The following is a 10826-nucleotide window of genomic DNA, read 5'->3' as shown; positions in this document are numbered from 1 at the left end:
AGGATCCTTATTATGCACCGCTAGTGTCTAGTGTGCCTCCTGTACGAGGTGCTTCCAGTAGTTAGTCCAGTCAATAAGGCCCGAGCCAGTTGCAGCAGCCACGTCCTCCGAGAGCTTGTTTTGAGTGTGGCTACACTCGTCATTTGGTGAGGGATTGCCCCAAATTCAGGAGGGGTGTACCTCCATAGATTTCTCAAGCACCGAGTGCTCCACCGGGTCCTCAGGTTATGATTATAGCATCAGCTACCACCCCACTTGCACAACCAGCTAGAAGTGGAGGTCGGACAGGTAGAGGTTTCCTTAGAGGGGGAGGCTAGGCCAGATATTACGCCCTTCCTGCTAGGGCAAAGGCAGTTGCATCAGATTCTGTTATCACATGTACTGTTCTGGTCTATCATAGGGATGCATCAGTCTTATTTTATCCAAGCTCCACTTATTCCTATGTGTCATCTTATTTTGCTTCATATTTGGGTGTATCCCGTGATTCTCTGAGTTCACCTGTTTATGTATCTACACATGTGGGTGATTCCATTATTGTTGACCGTGTTTAGCATTCGTGTTTGATTATTCTTAGTGATTTTGAGACAAGAGCTGATTTATTATTGCTCAGTATGGTGGATTTCGATGTTATTTTTGGGCATGGTCTGGTTGTCACCCTATCACGCCATCCTTGATTGTCATTTCAAGACAGTGACGTTGGCTATACCAGGTCTATCACGACTAGAGTGGAGATGTACCTCGGATTATGTTTCTAGTAGGGTTGTTTCATTTCTTAAAGCACAGTGAATGGCTGAGAAGGGGTATGATGCATATTTGGCCTATGTGAGAGATATTAGTGTTGATACTCCTACTATCGAGTCAGTTTCGATAGTGAGGGATTTTGCAGACGTATTTCTAGCAGATCTTCCAGGCACGCCAACCAATGGAAATATTAACTTTTTCATTGATTTGTTACTGGGCACTCAGCCCATTTCTATTTCACCTTATCGTATGTCCCCAGTAGAGTTGAAGGAGTTAAAGGAAAAGTTGAAGGAGTTTCTCGATAAGGGCTTCATTCGGCCCAGTGTGTCACCATGGGGTGCTCATATCTTGTTTGTGAAGAAGAAGGATGGTTCTATGCGAATGTGTGTTGATTATCGCCATTTGAACAAGGTTACAATGAAGAACAGGTATCCCTTGCAACGTATTGATGATCTACTTGATCAACTTCAAGGTGCCAGAGTGTTCTCTAAGATCAACTTGCATTCAGGCTATCATCATTTGAAGATTCGGGAGCTAGATATTCCGAAGACTACTTTTAGGACTCGGTATGGTCATTATGAGTTCCTTATGATGGATGTATTTTGGGTTGACCAATGCCACAACAACATTCATGCACTTGATGAACAATGTATTGCAGCCCTATCTTGACTCCTTCGTCATTGTATTTATTGATGATATTCTGGTGTAATCCTGGAGTCGAGAGGATGATGAGCAGCACCTGAGGACTGTGCTTCAATCCTTGAGGGAGAAGAAGTTGTATGCAAAATTTTTGAAGTGTGAGTTTTGGCTTGATTCAGTGGCATTTTTGGGTCATGTAGTATCGAGAGAGGATCAAGGTAGACCCGAAAAATATTGAAGTAGTGCAGAGTTAGCCCAGACCATCCTCATCTACGGAGATCCGGAGTTTTCTTAGCTTGGCGGGGTATTACCGTCGATTTGTAGAGGGTTTCTCTTCTATTGCATCACCTATGACCAGATTTACCCAGAATGGTGCTCCGTTCAGGTGGACCGAGGAGTGTGAGGAGAGCTTTCAAAAGCTTAATACTGCTTTGACTACAACCCCAGTATTAGTGTTGCCTACCGGATCAGGGTCCTACACGGTGTATTGTAATGCATCGCACATTGGTCTCAGTGCGGTGTTGATGAAGAACGGTAGGGTGATCTCCTACGCGTCTAGACAGTTGAAGGTGCAAGAGAATAATTATCCTATCCACGACCTCGAGTTAGCATCTATTGTTCATGCCTTGAAGATCTGGTGGCACTATTTGTATAGTATTCCTTGTGAGGTTTTCACCAATCACCGGAGTCTACAACATCTGTTTAAACAGAAGGATCTTAACATGTAGCAGCGGAGATGGTTGGAGTTTCTTAAGGATTATGACATCACCATTATCTATCATCCCGGGAAGGCCAATGTGGTGGCTGATGCCTTGAGTCGCAAGGCGAAGAGTATGGGCAATTTAGCATATCTACCAGTAGTGGAGAGGCCTTTAGCCTTGGATGTTTAGGCCTTGGCCAACCAGTTTGTCAGATTGGATGTTTCAGAGCCAAGAAAAGTTTTGTCTTGTATGGTTTCTCAGTCTTCTCTTCATGATCGCATCAGGGAGCGTTAGTATGATGACCCCCATATGCTTGTCCTTAAGAACATGGTTCAGCACGATGATGCCAAAGAAGTCACTATCGGAGATGACGGTGTATTACGGATGCAGGGCAGGCTATGTATGCCTAATGTAGATGGTTTGCATGAGTTGATCCTCCAGGAGGCTCACAGTTTTCGGTACTCCATTCATCCAGGTGCCGCGAAGATGTATCAGGATTTGAGGAAACACTATTGATGGAGGCGGATGAAGAATGACATAGTGGAATATGTAGCTCGTTGCCTAAATTATCAGCAGGTGAAGTATGAGCATCAGCGACCGGATAAATTACTTCAAAATATAAAGTTCAATGCGGTTTGGGTGATAGTGGATATATTGACCAAGTCAACTCATTTCATTCTTGTGGTTACTACTTACTCTTCGGAGCAGCTGGCTCAGGTTTACATCCACGAGATTGTCAGGCTTCATGGCTTACCGGTATCTATCATCTCTGACCAGGGTACGCAGTTTATATCACGGTTCTGGAGAGACGTATAACGTGAGTTGGGTATTTACCTGGAGTTGAGTACAACATTTCACCCTCTGACGGACGTACAGTCCTAGAGCACTATTCATATATTCAAGGATATGTTTCGTGTATGTGTGATTGATTTTGGGGGTGCTTGGGATAAGTTCTTGCCACTTGCGTAGTGTGCCTACAACAACAGCTATCAGTTGAGCATTCAGTTGCTAGTGTTCCATGTTTCCATGCTTCGGAAGTATCACGGCGATCTGTCACATGTGTTAGACTTCAACTCAGTCCAGTTGGAAAATGATCAATCTTATGTTGAAGAGCCATTGGCCATTTTGGACAGGCAGGTCCGAAAGTTAAGGTCAAAGAACATTGCTTCAGTGAAAGTTTAGTGGAGGGATCATCCGGTCGAGGAGGCGACTTGGGAGACCGAGCATGATATGCGCAACAGTTATCCTCATCTTTTCACCACTTCAGGTATGTCTCTATACTTGTTCGAGGACGAACGTATATTTTAAGAGGGGGAGGATGTAACGACCCGACCGGTTGTTTTGAGGAAATTAGACCTGAACCCCTATTTACTATTCCCTTTAATTTAGTTTTGGATTTTTTGACTTGCCGGGAGGATTTGTCGTGCTTTTGGAGTGAAAGGAGACACATAGTCCCTAAAATAGAGGTTTAAGTCATAGGAATTGACTGTAGTTCGAACTATGTGAAGACGACTCCGAAATGGAGTTTTGACGGTTCATATAGCTCTATAGGGTGATTTTTGTCTTAGGAGCATGTTCGTATGTTGAATTGGAGGTCCATAGGTCATTTTAGCGCTAATTGGCAAAAGTTGGATGATTTTTGAGAAGTTTGACCAGGAGTGGACTTTTTGATATCGCGGTCGGATTCCGATTCCGAAAGTTGGAGTAGGTCCGTAATGTCAATTATGACTTGTGCACAAAATTTGAGATCAATCAGACTTGATTTGATAGGTTTCGGCATCAGATGTAGAACTTTGAAACCTTGAAGTTCATTAGGCTTGAATCAATGTGTAATTCATGTTTTTAGTGTTGTTTGATGTGATTTAAAGGCACTACTAAGTTCGTGTGATGTTTTAGGACTTTTGGTATATTTGGTTGAGGTCCCCGGGGCCTCGGGTGAGTTTCGAATGGTTAACGGATCATTTTTGGACTTAGGAAATTTTATGTTGATGGGCTGGTTCTTGTGTAATCGCACCTACGCAAGATTGACTGCAGGTGCGAGAAATAAGGTGCAAGTGTAGAGATAGGAGAATTGGCCAGTGGTCGCAGGTGCGGCGTGAGGGCCGCAGAAGCGAAGTCGCTTTTGCCGGGATCAATCGCAGAAGCGGGTGAGTGCTTGGGGAGGCTTCTGCAGAAACGACCGAGGGACCGCAGAAGCGAATCCGCAGATGCGGAGATTTGCGCGCAGGTGCCAAACCTGGGGATTTAAGTGAACTCCGTAGATGCGGAGACTTCACCGCAGAAGCAGTACCGCAGAAGCGGAAAGCCTGGGCAGATTCTATAAATTTAAGGGCTCGGGATTTTTATCATTTGTTGGACATTTGAGCTAGGGTTTGGCGATTTTTGAGAGAATGTTCGAGGGATTTCTTGAGGTAAGTCCCTTGCGCTTATTTTTTATCATTAATCTTATTTCCCCGTTGATTTTCTCACCTAGATTATATGTGTTTAAGGTGGAATGTGGGAGTTTGAGGCTAGGGATTTGGAGAGTATAATTTGGGGATTTGAGTGGCGACTTGGTGTTGGATTTTGGTAATTTTGGTATGGGTGAACTCGTGGTTGAATGGGTGTTCGTATTTTGTGACTTGTACCCGATTCTGAGACGTGGTCCTGGGTTGACTTTTTGGGGTGATTTTACGATTCCTTGCTAAAATCGTAGATTTACGATTTAAATTAGTTTCTTGTAATTGTATTCATGTTATAAAATTACTTTTGGCTAGATTTGGGCCATTCAGAGTCAGAAAATCGAGGGCAAGACATTCTTACCGATTGATTAAGCGACATTTGAGGTAAGTGACTTGTCTAACCTTGTGGGGGGGGGGGGAAATGGAGTAATCCCATTAAAATTTGGTACTGTTGTAACAATTTGTGATATGTGAGTGTCGTATACGCAAGGTGACGAGTGCGTACACGGGTTGATTATGAAAAATTTGGTTCTTGCTGATTTGTCATCTTTTAAAATACATTAACTGAGTTGCCTAGCATTTGTAGTGATCATGTTTAGTCTAGCATTGCATGTCTACGTGCCTTAACTCTTACTTGCAATTTGTGCAACATGCTTAGTTGAATTACCTGATTTCCTTGATTTGAATTAAATCTTTAAATGTAAGATTCTTGCTGAAAATTTGTGTTTTCCTTCGATTACCTGCTGCATATTTACTTTGGGACTACGAGGTGGTTCCTCGAGAGATCCCCCTGTACTGCATATTTACTTTGGGACTATGAGGCGTTTACTCGGGAGATCCCCCTGTCGGGAGATACCCCTGTTGGGAGATACCCCTGTCGGGAGATCCCCATATACTGCATATTTACTTTGGGACTACGAGGCGGTTCCTCGGGAGATCTCCTTGTACTGCATCTTTACATTTGGGACTACGAGGCGGTACCTCGAGAGTGCCCCTGCTGTCTACCTCTATTTATTATGCTGATGTTTTCTAAAACTTCTTATTGTTTAATTTTTCAGTCATTTCAAAATATTATTATATTTTCTGCCTTACTTTTCTTTTAAACCAGTAGGGCCCTGACCTGGCCTCATCACTACTCTATCGAGGTTAGGCTTGGCTCTTACTGGGTACCGTTATGGCGTATTCATACTACACTCTGCACATCATTTTGTGCAGATCCAGGTTATTCCCAAAATACTAGATACCAGTGAGCTGGACCACACGTGGAGACTTCAAGGTATATCTGCCAGGGTCCGCAGACCTCAGAGTCTCTCTCTATCCTTATTATGTTATTTTCCTCATTCTCCTTAGACTTGATGTATAGAGACGCTTAGTATTTCTATTAGAAGCTTGTGACTTATTTTCACCGGGTTTTTGGAGTTGTAATAATTGAATGGTAGTTTTATATTTATATATCATGAGTTGAGATTGGAGTTCAGTTCATTATTCATTGATTCCGCAAATTTGTAGGCTCTTAGAGACTAGGTGCCATCACGACATCATACAAAAGGAAAAATAGGGTCGTGACAATTTCCCGTGTTGATCAGAAGAAGCCTTAAAAAAATGAACTAATACCTACAGCTAGCAAGCATCAAGGTTCAGATCAGAGTATGAGTGAAGAACCAGTCAAGACTCAAGATCAAGTTTTAGAAAACCTATAAATAGGATTCTTGTAACTCGTAGTTAATAGGATTCTTTAGTTCCTTTTGCATTTTTGGTTTTGGTGTAATAAGGATTTCAACAAGCAGTAACATCAGCAACATCAGTGAAATCACAGCTTTTCCGGTAGTCCCAGCTACCAAAATTTCCAGAACTACACTGACCTGATTCCTCTATAGTCAAAGATATGTAGGCAACCTCCGAAGCAAGGTTCGGTCATACTTTTCAAAATGCTTCCCATGGAGTGTCAAGCGAGCAAAAATTGCTCATAATTTCTCACTTTATCTTTACCCAAAAACTCTTTATGTTTCCGAGCAAAGATGGGCAGTTGTGAGTACGTAATTTTTGACCTACGAAAATACCCCTACAAAATCCACAAAAATAAATTTTCTAATTATTTTTTAGTTTTAGAGAATTTCTAGGAATTTCTCTTTAATTATTTGTTTGCATTTAGTTGCATTTTTTGTGCATATTTTGCATATATTAAAATCATAGAAAACACCATAAACATTTTCAATTCTTCATTTATATCATTTTAGGTTTTAATTGTATTTTTAGGAATTAATTACTTTGTAGAATTAATACATGAAAACCACCACAAAAATACATTTAGTAACTTTACATGCATTATTAGTTAATTGTTAGAAAATATGTAGGTAGGTTTAATTTGCAAAATAGATTTGAATTAGAATTTAATTTGGGATTTTTATTAACTTGGCTAGGTTTTAAAATCAAAGTAAGAAAGAAGTAGGTTTGTTTGGGTCTTTTAAAATGCATATTGGCAAGTTCATGTTGAGACCCATACCCCATTAAAAAAAACTCTCACCCGGTCCAACTTATTCCCGACCCAGTTTGTTTCCCCATCTTTAACCAAACGACCCCGTTTGCCCTCCCAAGATCCCAGCTGTTGATCTTCTTGCATCTGACGGTTCAGAACTCATCTAATAACCCCCTTATATTTGTACGAAAGTCCCCCCCCCCCCCCCAACCGTAATAGACCTCCTCATTCTCCCATCTCTCCCAAATCTCTCTAATCCTAAGTCGCCTAATACTCTCAAAACCATTTTGATCGGCGGCCAAGCTCCAAACAACCACAAAAATTCACCCTGCAATCCTCATCTTCCCCTCAACCCTAATCTACCATTGTTTTCCCCAAAACCCCCACCAAAGCTTTTGAATTTCGGATCCCAAAAACCCCAGAACCGTAGGTTCTTTCTTTTTGATTCTCTAAAATTTCAAGATTCGATTCAATCTGAAATTTACATTAATCGATTGTTCTCAATGGGAACAATCGATTGATGTTGATTTTGGTTCGTGTCGAAGGCATCGGAGTCCGGCCAATTTTTTCTCGACCAGTCAAAATTCCAAAATTTTCACTCTTCAGGGTAATCATTTTTTTTCTTGTTTAGTTTAATTAACTGCTAGTCTTGCACTTAATAGTAGTTACTGTTTTAAATATTCATTGTTTAGGTTTTTAGTTAATTGCATGTGTTAAACAGTTTAATTACCTGAATCGTTTGGATAATTTTTAGTAGTTCAGTTACATGTTAAGTAGTTTAATTGTATGAGTTTGTTAGGATAATTCATTTTGGATTAATTTAAGCAATTGAAGCAGGTTGTTTGTTGAGTTGTTTGGTAGGATAATCGACATATTTGTTTGTTTTACCTATCCATCTGATTTTTCTAGCTTGTTTGTATATACTAAAAGTTTGAGGGAGTAATTTGAAATAGGAAACTTAGGAGAGTCATTGAGATGTTTCTAGAAAGAAAAAGAGATGCTGAAAAAAATAGAAAAAAAGGACAATTGTCAGAAAAACGTTGCTAAAATAAGACATCGGTAATGACCCGACCGATCGTTTTGAGTATTATAACCCCGTTCTCCCATTTACTTCTCAATTTATGCTTTACAGTTATTTTATAACTTATCGGGTTATTTGGTTCGGGTCCGAAAGAAATTTGGAATAAAACGAGACACTTAGTCTCATAATTGAAAATCTAAGTTAAAAACGTTGGCCGGATGTGGACTTATGTGTAAACGACCTCGGATTCGAATTCTGATAATTCCAATAGCTCCATACGATGATTTTGGACTTAGGAGCGTGTCTGGAAAATTATTTGGAGGTCCGTAGTGGAATTAGGCTTAAAATGGCGAAAGTCGATTTTTTGGAAAGTTTGACCGGGCGGTTGACTTCCGATATCGGGGTCAAAATCTGATTCTGAAAATTTGAATACTTCTAGTATGCCATTTATGACTTGTGTGCAAAATTTGAGGTCAATCGGACGTGATTTGATAGGTTTTGGCGTCGTTTGTAGAAACTTGAAATTTCAAAGTTCATTAGGCTTGAATTGGGGCATGATGCATGGTTTTAGCGCTGTTTGAGGTGATTTAAAGGTTCGACTAAGTTCGTATGATGTTTTAGGACTTGTTGGTATATTTGGTTTAGGTCCCGGGGGCCTCGGGTGAGTTTCATATGGTTAACGGATCAAATTCAGACTTAAGACCACTGCTGGAAATATTGCTTCTGGTATTTTCGCACCTCAAAGGTCTGCTTGCAGGTGCGAAGCCGCATGCGCACACCAACCATCACAGAAGCGACCAGACGGGAAGGGGGCAATAGTCGCAGGTGCGAAGAAATTTCCGCACCTACGGGGTCGCAGGTGCGAAAAGGAACGCGCAGAAGCGGAGGGAGCATTTTTGGCGATAGCAGATGCAGACATTTTGTCGCACCTGCGAGACTGCAAGTGCGGCTAATCTGGTCGCAGGTACGACAAGCCCTGGACAGAATAAAATTGGAGGAGCTATGAGCTTTTTCCATTTTTGGGCATTTCAAGCTCGGGTTGGGCGATTCTTGAGCGAGAAATCTTGGGAAAACGTGAGGTAAGTCACTTGTGATCATTTCAACTCCATAATATTGAATTATCATCGAATAATTTGACTAGATTACATGTTTTTGAGGTATAAATCGGGGGTTTGAACTTAGGGATTTGCAAATATGATTTGAAGATTTGGGGGTCGAGTTGAGGTCGGATTTTGGTAAAATTAGTATGGTTAGACTCATGGATGAATGGGCATTCGGATTTTGTAATTTTTGTCGGGTTCCGAGACATGGGTCTCACGGGCGATTTTTGGGCTAAATTTCGGATTTTTATGGAAAATTAACATTTTCTTATGGAATTAATTCCAATAAATTTTATTGACTGAATCAAATTATTTGTGACTAGATTCGAGGCGGCTTAGCGAAATAAGAATTTTACGGTTTGACGTATGTAACAGTTATAAATTTGGTCCCGAGGGTATGAAACCCCGACATTTGGTATCATATGATTACTTTGGAGGTGACGCACATGCTAAGTGACAGGCGTGTGGGCGTGCACCAAGGGGATTGTGACTTGGTCCGTCCCGTGAAACTGTAAAGTTGAATAACTTATTGTTAGCTATATTCTCTCTATGTGTTGTGGAAATTTGACTATAAGTCATGTTAGAAACCATGTTTAGGCTATATTTTGGTACTGTTGGGACCCACAAAGGTCGTGTTCATGTTGAATTGTCTACTAAATTATTGTTTTGTACTCAGTCACGGTTTACTTATTTATTTTATCTCAGTCTCTATTGTTCATTGTTGATGCATCACATTATTTTTATTTTTGTTGAGTATCATGACTATTGAGAGCCCGTGAGACTGGAGAGATCTATGATTGAGCGGGGCCGAGGGACTGATTGTGAGATATTATTGCAGCACGTGAGTTGTCCGTGCGGCTCCAGATATTATTATACTATAACACGTGAGTTGTCTGTGTAGCACGTGAGTTATCCGTGAAGATCCAGATATTGATATTATAGTACGTGATTTGTCCGTGAGGATTATAGCGCTTGGGTTGTAGGAGCCCTTCCGGAGTCTGTACACCCCCAGTGAGCACGGATACCCATTGAGTGTGAGTGTTGAGGTTTGGGAGCCCAATGAGTGATTGTTGTCCTGAGAGGTTGTACTTGCTTTTCTTTTGTTGTTGCACTTAGTTGCTATCTGTCATTGTTGTGAAGTTCTCTGAAAGATTTTATATCCGGATTACATGAACTTGAATTGTATCAAACTAATTTGACTTAAAATGCTAGATTTGAAAGCATGTCTATTCTTTGCTGGAATTACTGAAAATGAACTATAACTGTGTAGCTCATCAATATCTTGAGTTCCTTATTTATTATTGTTACTTGCTGAGTTGGTTGTACTCATACTACACCCTGCACTTCGTCTACAGATCTAGTTATTCCCGGACATAAGCGAGTGTTGATTCTTTCGCGCAGTTGATTTCCCAAGATTCTGAGGTAGCTGTCGTGTTTCGCAGACCTTGCCTCTCCTTCCTTATCTCCTTGTTTAATGTATTTGGTCTTAGACTATTATTGACCTTAATTTTTCAGACTTGTATTCATACTAAATGCTCATGTACTCAGTGACACCAGGTTTTGGGAGTATTTATAATTGTACTTGTGAGATTTCTTCCGCTAAATTTAATCATTTTGTTTTCAAATTTAAAAGATATGTGGTTTATTGAGATTGTTGACTTGCCTAGTATTGAGATAGGCGCCATCACGACGGGTGAAATTTTGGGT

Source organism: Nicotiana tomentosiformis, chromosome 12 (assembly GCF_000390325.3).
Source record: "Nicotiana tomentosiformis chromosome 12, ASM39032v3, whole genome shotgun sequence".
NCBI classification, from domain to species: domain Eukaryota; kingdom Viridiplantae; phylum Streptophyta; class Magnoliopsida; order Solanales; family Solanaceae; genus Nicotiana; species Nicotiana tomentosiformis.
Note: the sequence above shows the minus strand (reverse complement) of the source record.